Raw genomic sequence first — 20,212 nt, 5'->3', positions numbered from 1 at the left:
AGCCTTGCTACATGTACACTATGGTGTACAATTTAGTTTACACTTTACCACCAAACATTAAACATTATTATACAAATAGCAATGTTCAAACGGTAAGGACCTTGCTACATGTACACTATGTTGTGCACTTTAATTTACACTTTGCCACGTGACATTACCCTGTTAGACAGTATAAATTTAAAACAATTTTCTCGTCCAATTAACACTTGACAACAATGTAAGTGTCAAACAACGTGTCAAAAATCGATGTACAAATAGGAAAGTTCAATCGGTAAGAACCTTACTGCATGTACACCATGGTGGACACTTTAGTTTACACTTTGCCACGTGATATTACCCTGTTGAAAAGTTCAAATTTCAAATAGTTTTCCCAACAAATTGACACTAGACAACAATGCAGGTGTCAAACAATGTGTCAAAAATCATTGTACAAATAGCAATGTTCAATTGGTAAGAACCTTGCTACATGTACACTATGGTGTACACATTAGTTCACACTTTGCCACGTGACATTACCTTTTTGGACAGTTTAAATTTCAAACATTTTTTCCATTTAATTGACGCTTGACAACAATGCAAGTGTCAAACAATGTGTCAAAAATCAGTGTACAAATAGCAATGTTCAATCGGCAAGGACACTGCTAGTTGTACACTATGGCGTACACTTTATTTTACACCTTGCCACGTGAAATTACCCTGTTGGACAGCTTAAATTTAAAACACTTTTTCCATCCAATTGACACTTGACAACAATGCAAGTGTCAAACAACCCGTCAAAAATCAGTGTAAAATAGCAAGGTTCAACCGGTATGAACCATGCTACATGTACACTATGGTGCACACTTTAGTTTACAATTTGCCACGTGACATTATCCTGTTGGACAATTTAAATTTCAAACAATTTTCCCATCAAATTGACACTTGAAGGCCATGCAAGTGTCAAACAATGTGTCAAAAATCAATGTACAAATATCAAAGTTCAATCGGTAAGAACCTTGCTACATGTACACTATGGTGTGCACTTTAGTTTACACTTTGCCACATGACATTACCCTGTTAGACAGTATAAATTTCAAATAGTTTTCCCATCCAATTGACACTTGACAACAATGTAAGTGTCAAACAACGTGTCAAAAATTGGTGTACAAATAGGAAATTTCAATCGGTAAGAACCTTGCTACATATACAATATGGTTTACACTTTAGTTTACACTTTGCCACATGACATTACCCTGTTGGACAGTTTAAATTTCAAACAACTTTCCCATCTAATTGACTCTTGAAATCAATGCAAGTGTCAAACGACGTGTTAAAAATTAGTGTACAAATAGCAATGTTCAATCGATAAGGACCTTGCTACATGTACACTATGGTGTCTACTTCAATTACACTTTGCCATTAGACATTACCCTCTTAGACAGTACAAATTTCAAACTATTTTCCCATCCAATAGACACTTGACAACAATGAAAGTGTTAAACAACATGTCAAAAATCAATGTACAAATAGCAAAGTTCAATCGGTAAGAACCTTGCGACATGTACACTATGTTGTACACTTTTGTTTACAGTTTGCCACGTGACATGACTTCATTAGTATAAATTTCAAACAGTTTCCCAATCAAATTGACACTTGACAACAATGCAAGTGTCAAACAAGGTATCAAAAATCAGTGTTCAAATAGCAAAGTTCAATCGGTAAGAACCTTGCCACATTTGCACTATGGTGTGCGCTTTAGTTTACACTTTGCCACGTGATGTTACCTTGTTAGACAATATAAATTTCAAACAGTTTTCTCTTCCAATTGGCACTTGACAACAATGCAAGTGTCAAACAACGTGTAAAAAATCGGTGTACAAATAGCAATGTTCAATCAGCAAGGACCTTGCTACATGTACACTATGGTATCTACTTTAGTTTACACTTTGCCACAAGACATTACCCTCTTAGATAGTATAAATTTCAAACAATTTTCCCATCCAATTGATACTTGACAACAATGCAAGTGTCAAACAATATGTCAAAAATCAATGTACAAATAGCAAAGTTCAATCGGTAAGAACCTTGCGACATGAAGGCTATGTTGTACACTTTAGTTTACACTTTATCATGTGACATGGCTCCGTTAGTTAGTATAAATTTCAAACAGTTTTCCCATCAAATTTACACTTGACAACAATGCAAGTGCCAAACAAGGTGTTAAAAATCAGTGTCGAAATAGCATAGTTCATACAACGTGACATTATAAATTTGAAAGATTTTCCCATCCAATTGACACTTGATAACAATTCAAGTGTCAAACAACGTGTGAAAAATTAATGTACAAATAGCAAAGTTCAATCGATAAGAAACTTGCGACATGTACACTATGGTGTACACTTTAATTTATACTTTGCCACGTGACACTATCCTATCGGACAGTGTAAATGTCAAACAGTTTTCCTATCCAATTGACACTTGAAAACAATGCAAGTGTCAAACAGTTTGTCAAAAATTAGTGAGTTCAATCGGTAAGGACTTTGCTACATGTACATTATGGTGTGCACCTTAGTTTACACTTTACCACGTGACATTACCTTTTTAGACAGTATAAATTTCATACAGCTTTCCCATCCCATTGACACTTGATAACAATGAAAGTGTCAAAAAAATGTGTCAAAAATTGGTGCACAAACAGCAAATTTCAATTGGTAAGAACATTGCTACATGTACACTATAGTGTACACTTTAGTTTTCACTTTGCCATGTGACATTACCCTGTCAGACAGTATAAATTTCAAACGGTTTTCCCATCCAATTGACATTTGACAACAATGCAAGTATCAAACAACGTGTCAAAAATAAGTGTACAAATTGTAAAGTTCAATTGGCACGAACCTTGCTATATGTACACTATGGTGTACAACTTAGTTTACACTTTGCCATGTGACATTACCCTGTTGGATAGTTTAAATTTCAAACAGTTTTCCTATCCAATTGACACTTTAAAATAATGAAAAAGTCAAACAACGTGTTAAAAATTAGTATACAATTAGCAATGTTCAATCGGTAAGGACCTTGCTACATGTACACTTTGGTGTGCACTTTAGTTTACACTTTGCCACGTGACATTACCGTGTTAGACAGTATAAATCTCAAATAGTTTTCTCATCCAATTGACACTCGACAACAATGCAAGTGTCAAAGAATGGGTCAAAAATCGGTGTACAAATAGCAAAGTTCAATCGGTAAGAACCTTGCTACATGTACACTATGGCGTACACATTAATTTACACTTTGCCACGTGACATTACCCTGTTGGACAGTTTAAATTGAAAACAGTTTTTCCATCCAATTGACACTAGACAACAATACAAGTGTCAAACAACATGTCCAAAATCGGTGTACAAATAGCAAAGTTCAATTAGTAAGAACCTTGCTACATGTGCACTATGGTATGCACACCATAGTTTACACTTTGCCACGTGACGTTACCCTGTTGGATAGTATAAATTTCAAAAAGTCTTCCCATCCAATTGACATTTGACAATAATGTAAGTGTCAAACAACGTGTCAAAAATAAGTGTACAAATACCAAAGTTCAATCGGTACGAACCTTGCTATATGTACACTATGGTGTACAATTTAGTTTACACTTTACCACGTGACATTATCCTGTTGGACAGTTTAAATTTCAAACAGTTTTCCTATCCAACTGACACGTGAAAACAATGCAAGTGTCAAACAATGTGTCAAAAATTAGTAGACAAATAGCAATGTTCAATTGGTAAGGACCTTGCTACATGTACACTATGGTGTGCACTTTAGTTTACACTTTGCCACGTGACATTACCCTATTAGACAGTATAAATTTCAAATAGTTTTCTCGTCCAATTGACACTTGACAACAATGCGAGTATCAAACAACGTGTCAAAAATTGGTGTACAAATGGCAAAGTTCAATCGGTGAGAACCTTGCTACATGTATACTACGACGTACACATTAGTTTACACTTTGCCACGTGACATTACCCTGTTGGACAATTTAAATTGAAAATAATTTTTCCATCCAATTGACACTAGACAACAATGCAAGTATCAAACAACGTGTCCAAAATCAGTGTACAAATAGCAAAGTTTAATTGGTAAGAACCTTGCTACATGTACACTATGGTGTACACTTTAGTTTACACTTTGCCACATGACATTATGTTGGAAATATTAAATTTCAAACAACTTTTCCATTCAATTAACGTAAGACAACGATGCAATTGTCAAACAAGGTGTCTAAAATCAGTATACAAATAGCAAAGTTCAATGGGTATGAACCTTGCTACATGTACACTATGGTGTACACACTTTAGTTTACACTTTTCCACGTGACATTACCCTGTTGGACAGTTTAAATTTCAAACAGTTTTTGCATCCAATTGACACTTGACAACAATGTAAGTGTAAAATAACGTGTTCAAAATCAATATACAAATAGAAAGTTCAATTGAAAAGAACCTCGCTACATGTACACTATGGTGTGCACACTTTAGTTTACACTTTGCCACGTGACATTACCCTGTTGGATAGTTTAAATTTCAAATAGTTTTCCCATCCAATTGACACTTGCCAACAATGCAAGGGTAAAAAAACGTGTCCAAGATTAGTGTACAAATAGTGAAGTTCAATAAGTAAGAACATTGCTACATGTACACTATGGTATATGCTTTAGTCTACACTTTGTCCCGTGACATTACCCTATTAGATAGTATAAATTTGAAAGAGTTTTCCCATTCAACTGACACTTGACAACAATGCAAGTGTTAAACAGCGCGTCAAAAATCAATGTACAAATAGCAAAGTTCAATCGATAAGAACCTTGCGACATGTACACTATAGTGTACACTTTAGTTTACACTTTGCCACGTGACACTACTCCACCGGACAGTGTAAATGTCAAACAGTTTTTCTATCCAATTGACACTAGAAAACAATGCAAGTGTCAAACAGTGTGTCAAAAATTAGTGTACAAATAGGAATGTCCAATTGGTAAGGACATTGCTACATGTACATTATGGTGTGCACTTCAGTTTACACTTTACCACGTGACATTACCCTTTTAGACAATATAAATTTCAAACAGTTTTCCCATCCCATTGACACTTGATAACAATGCAAGTGTCAAAAATCGGTGTACAAATAACAAAGTTCAATCACCAAGAACCTTGCCATATGTACGTCATGGTGTACACTTTAGTTTACACTTTGCCACGTGACATTACCCTGTTGGACAGTATAAATTTCAAACAATTTTTCCGTCCAATTGACACTTAACAACAATGCAAGTGTCAGACAACGTGTCAAAAATTAGTATACAAATAGTAAAGTTCAATGGGTATGAACCTTGCTACATGTACACTATGGTGTACAATTTAGTTTACACTTTACCACCAAACATTACCCTATTGGACAGTTTAAATTTCAAATAGTTTTTCTATCCAACTAACACTTGAAAACAATGCAAGCGTCAAACAACGTGTCAAAAATTAGTATACAAATAGTAATGTTCAAATGGTAAGGACCTTGCTACGTGTACACTATGTTGTGTACTTTAGTTTACACTTTGCTACAAGACATTACCCTGTTAGACAATATGAATTTCAAATAATTTTCTCATCCAATTGACACTTGGCAACAATACGAGTGTCAAACAACGTGTCAAAAATCGATGTACAAATAGCAAAGTTCAATCGGTAAGAACCTTGCTGCATGTACACCATGGTGTACACTTTAGTTTACACTTTGCCACGTGATATTATCCTGTTGAAAAGTTCATATTTCAAATAGTTCTCTCATCCAACTGACACTAGACAACAATGCAAGTGTCAAACAATGTGTCCAAAATTAGTGTACAAATGGAAAAGTTCAATTAGTAAGAACAATGCTACATGTACACTATGGTGTACACATTAGTTTGCACTTTGCCACGTGAAATTACCCTGTTGGACAACTTAAATTTAAAACAATTTTTCCATCCAATTGACACTTGAAGACAATGCAAGTGTCAAACAACGTGTCAAAAATCAGTGTACAAATAACAAAGTTCAATCGGTAAGAACCTTGCGACATGTACACTATAGTGTACACTTTAGTTTACACTTTGCCACGTGACATTACCCTGTTAGACAGTATAAATTTCAAATAGTTTTCCCATCTAATTGACGCTTGACAACAACGTAAGTGTCAAACAACGTGTCAAAAATCGGTGTACAAATAGCAAATCTCAATCGGTAAGAACCTTGCTACATGTACAATATGGTTTACACTTTGCCACGTGACATTACCCTGTTGGACAGTTTAAATTTCAAACAATTTTTCCATCCAATTGACACTTGAAATCAATGCAAGTGTTAAACGACGTGTTAAAAATTAGTGTAAAAATAGTAATGTTCAATCGGTAAGGACCTTGCTACATGTACACTATGGTGTCTACTTTAGTTTACATTGCCATGAGGTATTACCCTCTTAGACAGTACAAATTTCAAACAGTTTTCCCATCCAATAGACACTTGACAACAATGAAAGTGTTAAACGACGTGTCAAAAATCAATGTACAAATAGTAAAGTTCAATCGGTAAGAACCTTGCGACATGTACACTGTGGCGTACACTTTAGTTTACACTTTACCACGTGACATGACTCCATTAGACAGTATAAATTTCAAATAGTTTCCCCATCAAATTGATACTTGACAATAATGCAAGTGTCAAACAAGGTGTCAAAAATCAGTGTGCAAATAACAAAGTTCAATCAGTAAGAACCTTGCTACATTTGCACTATAGTGTGCACTTTAGTTTACACTTTGCCACGTGATGTTACCCTGTTAGACAATATAAATTTCAAACAGTTTTCTCTTCCAATTGGCACTTGACAACAATGCAAGTGTCAAACAACGTGCCAAAAATCGGTGTGCAAATAGCAATGTTCAATCAGGAAGGACCTTGCTACATGTACACTATGGTCTCCACTTTAGTTTACACTTTGCCACGAGACATTACCCTCTTAGATAGTATAAATTTCAAACAATTTTCCCATCCAATTGACACTTAATAACAATGCAAGTGTCAAACAACGTGTCAGAAATCAATGTACAAATAGCAAAGTTCAATTGGTAAGAACCTTGCGACATGTACACTATGTTGTACACTTTAGTTTACACTTTACCACGTGACATGACTCCATTAGTCAGTATAAATTTCAAACAGTTTTTCCATCAAATTGACACTTGACAACAACGTAAGTGTCAAATAAGGGGTTAAAAATCAGTGTAGAAATAGCAAAGTTCAATCGGTAAGAACCCTGCTACATTTACACTATGGTGTACATTTTAATTTACACTTTGCCACGTGACATTATCATGTTGGATAGTTTATATTACAAACAATTTTCCCTTCCAATTGCCACTTAACAACAATGGAAGTGTTTAAAAATGTGTCAAAAATATGTGTACAAATAACAAAGTTCAATCGGTAAGGACTTTGCTACATGTACACTATGGTGTACACTTTTGTTCACACATTGCCACATGACATTACCCTGTTAAACAGTATAAATTTCCAACAATTTTCCCTTTCGATTGACACTTGACAACAATGTAAGTGTCAAACAACAATTTGAAAATTAGTGTACAAATAGCAATGTTCAATCGGTAAGGACCTTGCTACATGTACGCTATGGTGTGCACTTTAGTTTACACTTTGCCACGTGACATTACCTTGTTAGACAGTATAAATTTCAAACAGTTTTCTCTTTCAATTGACACTTGATAACAATGCAAATATAAAAAAACATGTCAAAAATTGGTGTACAAATAACAAAGTTCAATCAGCAAGAACCTTGCCACATGTACGCCATAGTGTACACTTTAGTTTACACTTTGCCACTTGACATTACCCTGTTGGACAGTTTAAATTTTAAACATTTTTTCCAATCCAATTGACACTTAACAACATTGCAAGTCTCAAATAACGTGTCTAAAATTAGTGTACAAATGGCAAAGTTCAATCGGCCTGAACCATGCTATATGTACACTATAGTGCACACTATAGTTTACACTTTGCCACGTGACATTGCCCTATTGGATAGTTTAAATTTTAAACAGTTTTCCCAACAAATTGACACTTGAAGACAATGCAAGTGTTAAACAACATGTCAAAAATCGGTGTACAAATAGCAAAGTTCAATCGGTAAGAACCTTGCTATATGTACACTATGGTGTACTCTTTAGTTTAGACTTTGCCACGTGACATTACCATGTCGGACAGATTAAATTTCAAATAGTTTTCCCATCCAATTGACACTAGACAACAATACAAGTGTCAAAGAACGTGTCCAAAATCAGTGTACAAATAGCAAAGTTCAATGTGTAAGAACCTTACTATATGTACACTATGGTATACACAATTTAGTTTACACTTTTCCATGTGACATTACCCTATTGGATAGTTTAAATTTCAAATAGTTTTCCCATCAAATTGACACTTAAAAATTGCAAGTTTCAAACAACATGTCAAAAATTAGTGTACAAATAGCAAAGTCAATTGGTAAGAACCTTACTACATGTATACTATGGTGTGCACACTTTAGTTTACACTTTGCCATGTGACATTACCCTGTTGGATAGTTTAAATTTCAAATAGTTTTTCCATCCAATTGACACTTGCCAATAATGCAAGTGTCAAACAACGTGTCAAAAATCAGTGTACAAAGTTCAATCGGTAAGAACCTTGATACATATACACTATGGTGTACAATTTAGTTTACACTATACCATGTGGCATTAACCTATTGGATAGTTTAAATTTCAAATAGTTTTCCCATCAAATTGAAACTTGAAAACAATGTAAGTGTCAAACAATGTGTCAAAAGTAAGTGTACAAATAGCAATGTTCAATCAATAAGAACCTTGCTACATCTACACTATGGTGTATAATTTTGTTTACACCTTGCCAAGTGACATTACCCTGTTGGACAGTTTAAATTTCCAACAATTTTCACAACCAATTCACACTTGAAAACAATGTAAGTGTCAAACAACGTGTCAAAAATTAGTGTACAAATAACAATGTTCAATCGGTAAGGACCTTGCTACATGTACACTATGGTGTACCATTTAGCTTACACTTTGTCACGTGACATTACCCTGTTAGACAGTATAAATTTGAAAGAGTTTTCCCATCCAATTGACACTTAACAACAATGCAAGTGTCAAACAACGTGTCAAAAATCAATGTACAAATAGCAAAGTTCAATCGATAAGAACCTTTGCGACATGTACACTATGGTGTACACCTTAGTTTACACTTTGCCACGTGGCACAACCCCACTAGGCAGTTTAAATTTCAAACTATTTTCCAACCCAATTGACACTTGAAAACAATGCAAGTGTCAAACAACGTGTCAAAAATTAGTGTACAAATAGCAATATTCAATCGGTAAGGACCTTGCTACATGTATACCATGGTGTGCACTTTAGTTTACATTTTACCACGTGACATTACACTGTTAGACAGTATAAATTTCAAATAGTTTTCCCATCCAATTGACACTTGACAACAATGCATGTGTCAAAAAACGTGTCAAAAATCAGTGTACAAATAGCAAAGTTCAATCGGTAAGAACCTTGCTACATGTACATTATGGTGTACACTTTAGTTTACACTTTGTCACGTGACATTACTCTGTTAGACAGTATAAATTTCAAACAGTTTTTCTATCCAATTGACACTTGACAACAATGCAAATGTCAAACAACGTGTCCACAATCCGGGTACAAATAGAAAATTTCAATTGGTAAGAGTCTTGCTACATGTACAATATGGTGTGCACTTTAGTTTATACTTTGTCACATGACATTACTTAGCTAGACAATATAAATTTGAAAGAGTTTCCTCATTCAATTGACACTTGACAACAATGCAAGTGTCAAACAACGTGTAAAAAATCAATGTACAAATGGCAAAGTTCAATCGGTGAGAACCTTGCGACACGTACACTACGGTGTTCAATTTAGTTTACACATTGCCACCGGACATTACCCTGTTAGACAGTTTAATTTTCAAATAGTTTTCCCATCCAATTGACACTTGACAACAATGCAAATGTTGTACAACATGGCAAAAATCAGTGTACAAATAGCAAAGGTCAATCGGTAAGAACCTTGCTACATGTGCACTATGGTGTACACTTTAGTTTACACTTAGCCATGTGACATTAACCTGTTCGATAGTATAAATTTCAAATAGTTTTCCCATCCAATTGACACTTCACAACAATGCAAGTGTCAAACAACGTGTCAAAAATCAGTGTACAAATATCAATGTTCAATTGGTAAGAACTTTGCTACATGTGCACTATGGTGTACACTTTAGTTTACACTTTGCCTCATGACATTACCCTGTTGGACAGTTTAAATTTCAAATCATTTTTGCATCCAATTGATGCTTGAAAACAATGTAAGTGTTAAATAACATGTCAAAAATTAGTGTACAAATAACAATGTTCAATCGATAAGGACCTTGCTATATGTACACTATGGTGCGCACTTTTGTTTGCACTTTACCACGTGACATTTCCCTGTTCAACAGTTTAAATTTCAAATATTTTTCCCATCCAATTGACACTTGACAACAATGCAAGTGTCAAACAACGTGTCAAAAATTAGTGTACAAATATCAAAGTTCAATTGGTAAGGTCCTTACTACGTGTACACTATGGTGTACATATTTGTTCACACTTTGCCACGTGACATTATCCTGTTAGACAATATAAATTTCAAACAGTTTTTCCATCCAATTGATACTTGACAACAATGCAAGTGTCAAACAACGTGTCAAAAATCGATGTACAAATAGCAAAGTTCAATTGGTAAGAACCTTGCTACATATAAACTATGGTGTACAATTTAGTTTACATTTTACCACTTGATATTATCCTTCTAGACAATTTAAATTTCAAACAATTTTCACATCAAATTGACACTTGAAAACAATGCAAGTGTCAAACAACTTGTTAAAAATCAGTGTACAAATAGCAATGTTCAATCGGTAAGAACCTTGCTACATCTACAATATGATGTACACTTTAGTTTACACTTTGCCACGTGACATTACCCTGTTAGACAGTTTAAATTTCAAACAATTTCTGCATCCAATTAAGACTTGAAAACAATGCAAGTGTCAAACAACATGTAAAAAATTAGTGTACAAATTACAATATTCAATCGGTAAGGACCTTGCTACATGTATACTGTGATGTGCACTTTACTTTGCACTTTGCCATGTGACATTACACTGTCCGACAGCCTAGATTTCAAATAGTTTTCCCATCCAATTGACACTAGAAAACAATAAAAATGTCAAACAATGTGTCCAAAATCAGTGTACAAATGGAAAAGTTCAATTTGTAAGAAACTTGCAACATGTACACTATGGTGTACACTTTAGTTTACACTTTACAACGTGACATAACCTTGTTGGACAGATTAAATTTTAAATAGGTTTCCCTTCCAATTGACACTAGAAAATAACACAAGTGTCAAACAACGTGTCCAAAATCAGTGTAAAAATAGCAAAGTTCAATTAGTAAGAACCTTCCTATATGTACACTATGGTGTGCACACTTTAGTTTGCACTTTGCCACGTCACATTATCCAGTTGGACCGTTTAAATTTCAAGTAGTTTTCCCATCCAATTGACACTTGACAACAATACAAGTGTCAAACAACGTGTCCAAAATTAATGTACAAATAGCAAAGTTCAATTGACAAGAACCTTGCTACATGTACACTATGGTGTACACTTTGTACCAAGTGACATTACCCTATTAGACAGTATAAATTTGAAAGAGTTTTCCCTTCCAATTGACACTTGACAACAATGCCAGTGTCAAACAGCGTGTCAAAAATTAATGTACAAATAGCAAAATTCAATCGGTAAGAACCTTGCTACGTGTAGACTATGGTGTACACTTTAGTTTACACTTTGTCACGTGACATTGCCATCTTAGACAGTTTAAATTTCAAAGAGTTTTCCCATCTAATTGACAACAGACAACAATGCGAGTGTCAAACAACGTGTCAAAAATCAGTGTACAAATAGCAAAGTTCAATCATTAAGAACCTTGCTACATGTACACGACGGTGTACACTTTAGTTTAGACTTTGCCACGTGACATTACCCTGTTGGACAGTTTAAATTTCAAACAGTTTTTCCATCCAATCAACACTTGATAACAATGCAAGAATCAAACAACGTGTCAAAAATCAGTGCACAAATAACAGTTTTCCTATTCAATTGACACTTGACAACTATACAAGTGTCAAAAATCAGTGTACGAATAGCAAAGTTCAATCGATAAGAACCTTGCTACATGTACATTATGGCATACACTTTAGTTTACACTTTGTCACGTGACATTACCCTGTTGAACAATTTAAATTTCAAACAGTTTTCCCATCCAATTGACACTTCACGACAATGCAAGTGTCAAACTACGTGTCAAAAATCGGTGTACAAATAGCAAAGTTCAATCGGTAATAACCTTCCTACATGTACACTATAGTGTATACTTTAGTTTACACTTTGTCACATGACATTACCCTGTTGAACAGTTTAAATTTCAAACAACTTTCCCATCCAGTTGACACTTGACAACAATGCAAGCATCAAACAACGTGTCAAAAATCAGTGTACGAATAGCAAAGTTCAATCGGTAGGGACCTTGCTACATGAACACTATGGTATACACTTTAGTTTACACTTTGCCACGTGACGTTCCCTTGTTGGACAGTTTAAATTTCAAAAACACTTGAAAACAATGCAAGTGTCAAATAACGTGTCAAAAATCAGTGTACGAATAGCAAAGTTCAATCGGTAGGGACCTTGCTACATGAACACTATGGTATACACTTTAGTTTACACTTTGCCACGTGACGTTCCCTTGTTGGACAGTTTAAATTTCAAAAACACTTGAAAACAATGCAAGTGTCAAATAACGTGTCAAAAATCAGTGTACGAATAGCAAAGTTCAATCGGTAGGGACCTTGCTACATGAACACTATGGTATACACTTTAGTTTACACTTTGCCACGTGACGTTCCCTTGTTGGACAGTTTAAATTTCAAAAACACTTGAAAACAATGCAAGTGTCAAATAACGTGTCAAAAATCAGTGTACGAATAGCAAAGTTCAATCGGTAGGGACCTTGCTACATGAACACTATGGTATACACTTTAGTTTACACTTTGCCACGTGACGTTCCCTTGTTGGACAGTTTAAATTTCAAAAACACTTGAAAACAATGCAAGTGTCAAATAACGTGTCAAAAATCAGTGTACGAATAGCAAAGTTCAATCGGTAGGGACCTTGCTACATGAACACTATGGTATACACTTTAGTTTACACTTTGCCACGTGACGTTCCCTTGTTGGACAGTTTAAATTTCAAAAACACTTGAAAACAATGCAAGTGTCAAATAACGTGTCAAAAATCAATGTACAAATAGCAAAGTTCAATCGGTAGGGACCTTGCTACATGAACACTATGGTGTACACTTTAGTTTACACTTTGTCACGTGACAATACCCTGTTGGACAGTTTAAATTTGAAATAGTTTTCCCACCCAATTGACAGTTGACAGCAATGTGAGTATCAAACGACGTGTCAAAAATCAGTGTACAAATAGCAAAGTTCAATCGGTATGAACCATGCTACATGTACACCATAGAGTACACTTTAATTTACACTTTGTCACGTGACATTACCCTGTTGGATAGTTTAAATTTCAAATAGTTTTCCCATCCAATTGACACTTGACAATAATACAGGTGTCAAACAACTTGTGAAAAATCGGTGTACAAATAGCAAAGTTCAATCAGTAAGAACCTTGCTACATGTACACTATGGTGTAAACAACAATTTAAACTTTGCCACGAGACATGACCCTGTTGCACAGTCTAAATTTCAAGCAGTTTCCCAATCCAATTGACACTTTACAACAATGCAAGTGTCAAACAACGTGTCAAAATCTGTGTACAAATGGCAATATTCAATAGGTAAGGACCTTGCTACATGTATACTCTGGAGTACAGTTTAGTTTACACTTTACCACGTGACATTACCTTGTTAGATAGTATAAATTTCAAACAATTTTCTCATCAAATTAACAATTGACAACAATGTAAGTGTCAAACAACATGTCAAAAATCAGTGTAAAAATAGCTAAGTTCAATTGGTAGGAGCCTTGTTACATGTACAGTATGGCGTACACTTTCATTTACACTTTGCGTTGGGACATTACCTCGTTGGACAATTTAAATTTCAAATAATTTCCCATCCAATTGACAGTTGAAAACAATGCAAGTGTCAAATAATGTGTCAAAAATCAGTGTACAAATAACAAAGTTCAATCGATAAAAACCTTGTACATGTACACTATGGTGTACACTTTAGTTTAAACTTTGTCACGTGACATTACCCTGTTGGACAGTTTAAATTTCAAACAGTTTTCCCATCCAATTAACACTTGACAACAATACAAGTGTCAAACAACGTGTCAAAAATCGGTGTGTAAATAGCAAAGTTCAATCGGTAATAACATTCTTACATGTACACTATCGTGTACACTTTAGTTTACACTTTGCCACGTGACATTACCCCAATGAACAGTTTAAATTTCAATCAGCTTTCCCATCCAATTGACACTTGACAACATTACAAGTGTCAAACAACGTGTCAAAAATCAGTGCACAAATAGCAAAGTTCAATCGGTAAGGACCTTGCTACATGTACACTATGGTGTACAATTTAGTTTGCACTTTACCAAGTGACATTACCTTGTTGGACAGTTTAAATTAAAAATAATTTTCTCATCCAATTGACATTTAAGTACAATGCAAGTTTCAAACAAAGTGTCAAAAATCAATGTACTAATAGCAAAGTTCAATCGGTAAGGACCTTGCTACGTGTACACTATGGTGTACACTTTAGTTCACACTTTGCAACGTGACATTGCCCTGTTGGATAGTTTAAATTTCAAATAGTTTTCTCACCCAATTGACACTTGATAGCAGTGCGAGTGTCAAAAAACATGTCAAAAATCAGTGTACAAATAGCAAAGTTCAATCGGTATGAACCATGCTACATATACACTATAGAGCACACTTTAATTTACACTTTCCCACGTGACATTACCTTGTTGGTCCCATCCAATTGACACTTAACAACAATACAAGTGTCAAACAATGCGTCAAAATTGGTGTACAAATAGCAAAATTCAATCGGTAAGAACCTTTCTACATGTACACTATGGTGTAAACTTTAATTTACACTTTGCCACAAGACATTACCCTGTTGGATAGTTTAAATTTCAAACAATTTTCTAATCCAATTGACACTTTACAACAATGCAAGTGTCAAACAACGTGTCAAAAATCAGTGTACAAATAGCAATGTTCACTATGGTGTGCACTTTAGTTTACACATTGCCACGTGTCATTACCCTGTTGGACATATTGAATTTCAAACAATTTTCCCATCCAAATGAAACTTGAAAACATTGTAAGTGTTGAACAACGTGTCAAAAAGTAGTGTACAAATAGCAAAGTTCAATCGGTAAGAACTTCGCTACATATACACTATGGTGTACACTTTAGTTTACACTTTGCCAAATGACATTATCCTATTAGACAATTTAAATTAAAAAGATTTATCGACACTTAACAACAATCCAAGTGTCAAACAACATATCAAAAATTAGTGTACAAATAGCAAAGTTCAATCGGTAAGAACCTTGCTATATGTACACTTTAGTTTACACTTTGTCACGTGACATTACCCTATTGGACAGTCTAAATTTAAAACAGTTTTCCAATCCAGTTGACACTTGACAACAATGTAAGTGGCAAACAGCGTGTCAAAAATCAATGCGCCAATGTTCAATCGTTAAGAACCTTGCTACACGTACACTATGGTGAACACTTTAGTTTACACTTTGCTATGTAACATTACCCTGTAAGACTGTTTAAATTTCAAATAGTTTTCCAATCCAATTGACACTTGACAACAATGCAAGTGTCAAACAACGCGTCAAAAATGAGTGAACAAATAGCAAATTTCAATCGGTAAGAACCTTGCCATATGTACACTATGACGTACACTTTACTTTACACTTTGCCACATAACATTACCCTATTGGACCGTTTAAATTTGAAACAATTTTCTAATCCAATTGACACTTGACAACAATGCAAGTGTCAAACAACGTGTCTAAAATCAGTATACAAATAGCAAAGTTCAATCGGTATTAGTTTACATTTTGCCACGTAACATTACCCTATTGGACAGTTTAAATTTCAAACAGTTTTCCCATGAAATTGACATTTGATGACAATGCAACTGGCAAACAACGTGTCAAACATCAATATACAAATAGCAAAGTTCACTCGGAAAGAACCTTGCTACATGTACACTATGGTGTATACTTTAGCTTACACTTTGCCACGTGATAGTACCCTGTTAGACAATATAAATTTCAAACAGTTTTTCCATCCAATTGACACTTGACAATAATGCAAGTGTCAAACAACGTGTCAAAAATCAGAGTACAAATAGCAAAGTTCAATCGCTAAGAACCATGCGACATCTACACTATGGTGTACACTTTAGTTTACACGTTGCCACGTGACACTACCCTACTGGACAGTTTAAATTTCAAACAGCTTTTCCATCCAGTTGATACTTGACAACAATGCAAGTGTCAAATAATGTGTCAAAAATTAATGTACAAATAGCAATGTTCAATCGTTAAGAACCTTGCTACATGTACACTATGGTGTATACTTTAGTTTACACTTTACCACGTGACATTACCCTGCTGGATAGTTTAAATTTGAAACAGTTTTCCCATCAAATTGACACTTGATAACAATGCAAGTGCTAAACAATGTGTCAAAAATCATTGTAAAAGTAGCAATGTTCAATTGGTAAGAACCTTGCTACATGTACACTATGGTGTACACTTTAGTTCACACTTTGCCACGTGAAATTATCATGTTGGACAGTTTAATTTTCAAACAGTTTTCCCATCCAATTGACACTTGACAACTACGCAAGTGTCAAACAATGTGCTAAAAATCAGTGCACAAATTGCAAAGTTCAATCGGTAAGAACATTGCTACATGTACACTATGGTATACACATTAGTTTACATTTTGCCACGTGACATTACCCTGATGGATAGTTTAAATTTCAAACAGTTTTCCCATACAATTGACACTTGACAAAAATGCAATTGTCAAACAATGTGCCAAAAATCAGTGTACAAATAGCAAATTCAATCAGTAAGAACATAGCAACATGTACACTATGGTGTACACTTTAGTTTACACTTAGCCACATGGCACTACCCTGGTGGACAGATTAAATTTTAAACAGTTTTCCAATCCAATTGACACTTCACAACAACGCAAGTGTCAAACAACGTGTTAAAAATCAGTGTACAAATGGCAAAGTCCAATCGATATTAGTTTACATTTTGCAACGTAGCATGACCCTGTTAGACAGTTTAAATTTCAAAAAGTTTTCCCATCTAATTGACGCTTGACAACAATGCAAGTGTCAAACAACGTGTCAAAAATCCATGTACAAATAGCAAAGTTCAATCGGTAAGAACCTTACTATATGTACACTATGGTGTACACTTTAGTTTACACTTTGCCACGTGACAGTACCCTATTAGAAAGTATGAATTTCAAATAGTTTTCCCGTCCAATTGACACTTGACAATAATGCAAGTGTCAAACAACGTGTCAAAAATTAGAGTACAAATAGAAAAGTTCAATCGGTTAGAACCTTGTGACTTGTACGCTATGGTGTACACTTTAGTATACATGCTGCCACGTGACACTACCCTGCTGGATAGTTTAAATTTCAAACAATTTTTCCATCCAATTGACACTTGACAATAATGCAAGTGTCAAACAATGTGTCAAAAATTAATGTAGAAATAGCAATGTTCAATGTTAAGAACCTTGCTACATGTACACTATAATGTACACTTTAGTTTACACTATACACGTGACATTATCCTATTGGACTGTTTAAATTTCAAATAATTTTTCCTTCCAATTGACACTTGACAACTACGTAAGTGTCGAACAACGTGTCAAAAATCAGCGTACAGATAGCAATGTTCAATCGGTAAGAACATTGCTACATGTACACTATGGTGTACACTTTAGTTTACACTTTGCCACGTGACATTGCCCTATTGGACATTTTAAATTTCAAACAGTTTTCCCATACAATTGACACTTGACAAAAATGCAATTGTCAAACAATGTGTCAAAACTCATTGTACGAATAGCAAAGTTCAATTGGTAAGAACTTTGCAACATGTACATTATGGTGTACACTTTAATTTTCACTTTTTCACGTGGCACTACCCTATTGGACAGTTTTGATTTCAAACAGTCATCCAATCCAATTGACACTTGACAACAATGCAAGTGTCAACTAACATGTCAAAAATCAATGTACAAATAGCAAATTTCAATCTGTAAGAACCTTGCTAAGTGTACACTATGGTGTACACTTTAGTTTACACTTAGCCACATAACATTACCCCGTTGGACTGTTTAGCTTTCAAATAGTTTTGCAATCCAATTAACACTTGACAACAATGCAAGTGTCAAACAATGTGTAAAAAATCAGTGTACAAATAGTGAAATTCAATCGATAAGAACCTTGCAACATGTACACTATGGTGTACACTTTAGTTTACACTTTGCCACGTGACAGTATCCTATTAGACAGTATTAATTTCAAACAGTTTTCCCATCCAATTGACACTTGACAATAATTCAAGTGTCAAATAACGTGTCAATAATCAGGGTACAAATAATAAAGTTCAATCGGTAAGAACCTTGCGTTTAATGTCACAAAATTTCATAGATTAGAATTTAATTTATGTATGCTATATTTTAATATTTTGAAAGTTTGGGGACTAAAGTATATATAAAGTAAATTTCGATTTCATTTGGCTTAAAATGTAGATACTAATGGAGCGATAATAAGTATATGAATATTGGGCTCGTTGGATAGGTCGTAATTAATCATGCATGTTAGGCTCGAGAAAAAGTTAATTTGGATTAGTGGAGCCCAAATTATCGAGGCCGAAAGATAGAGCTTTACAATTATATTTTAATTGATTATTTAATGAATTTAAATTTTCTCTCAAGTCACGTGAAAAGAATGAAGAATCTTTGTTAAGTTAGGGTTGAATATTTTAATAATAATAAATATATATAAGGAGGGAGGGAGAGAGAGAGAGAGAGAGAGAGACTTTATTGATTCCAATTTGTTGGCCACGTGTGGGGGAGGTATTGCTTGTTGAGTGATAAAGTTGGTTGACAAGATTTGGCTAATTATTTTATTTCAAAAAGTTTGTTTCCCAAATTTATCCATTCTCCTATCCTACTACTACACGTATCCTCAACTACACACCCACTTTGTTAGATTAGATCATGTGGGATATATTTATAGATGTATATCAAAAGAAGACATATGTATAAGCACACGGTTGTAGAGAAAGAAGAGTGTTGAAATCAGGTAAATTACAGACTCCATATTTATGCAGTGTAAAAGGAATATTACATTATACCTTTAAAAAAAAGGGTTTATAGATACTTATACCTGTGGTATTGGAATTTAAAATAGGAAGTCAATTTCAAACAATATAAATTCTTGAAGCAGCGAGAAGGATTTTTGGAGCGTGATTTCTTGGATTTAGTCATCCAAAAATTTTAACGATCTAATAAGGTAGGATATGACGTACAGTGTTTTTATGTCCCATGTAAATATTTTTTTATGTTGATGAATTTTATACTCATGAAAGTTAAAGTTATGATATGATATGTTATGATGTGAATGATATGGCCATTCCGGTACAACAATATGATATGATATGAGCTCCTACCGGATTTTAAAGATATGAGACGGTATGATTTTTCTGATGCATGTTTTAAAATTTTTATATGGGATCGCACCATTAATTTTTATATCCTACTGAGTATTTCCATGTACTCACCATTTTCCCTACTCCTCACAGATTAGAACGGGTCGTTGGTTGGCGGGCGATGCGGTGGAGTTGTAATGCCAGAAATTATGAAATTCAAGATAAATAAA

The sequence above is a fragment of the Olea europaea genome, unplaced genomic scaffold (assembly GCF_002742605.1).
Source record: "Olea europaea var. sylvestris unplaced genomic scaffold, O_europaea_v1 scaffold124, whole genome shotgun sequence".
Lineage (NCBI taxonomy): Eukaryota > Viridiplantae > Streptophyta > Magnoliopsida > Lamiales > Oleaceae > Olea > Olea europaea.
This window is presented reverse-complemented; position numbering follows the sequence as displayed.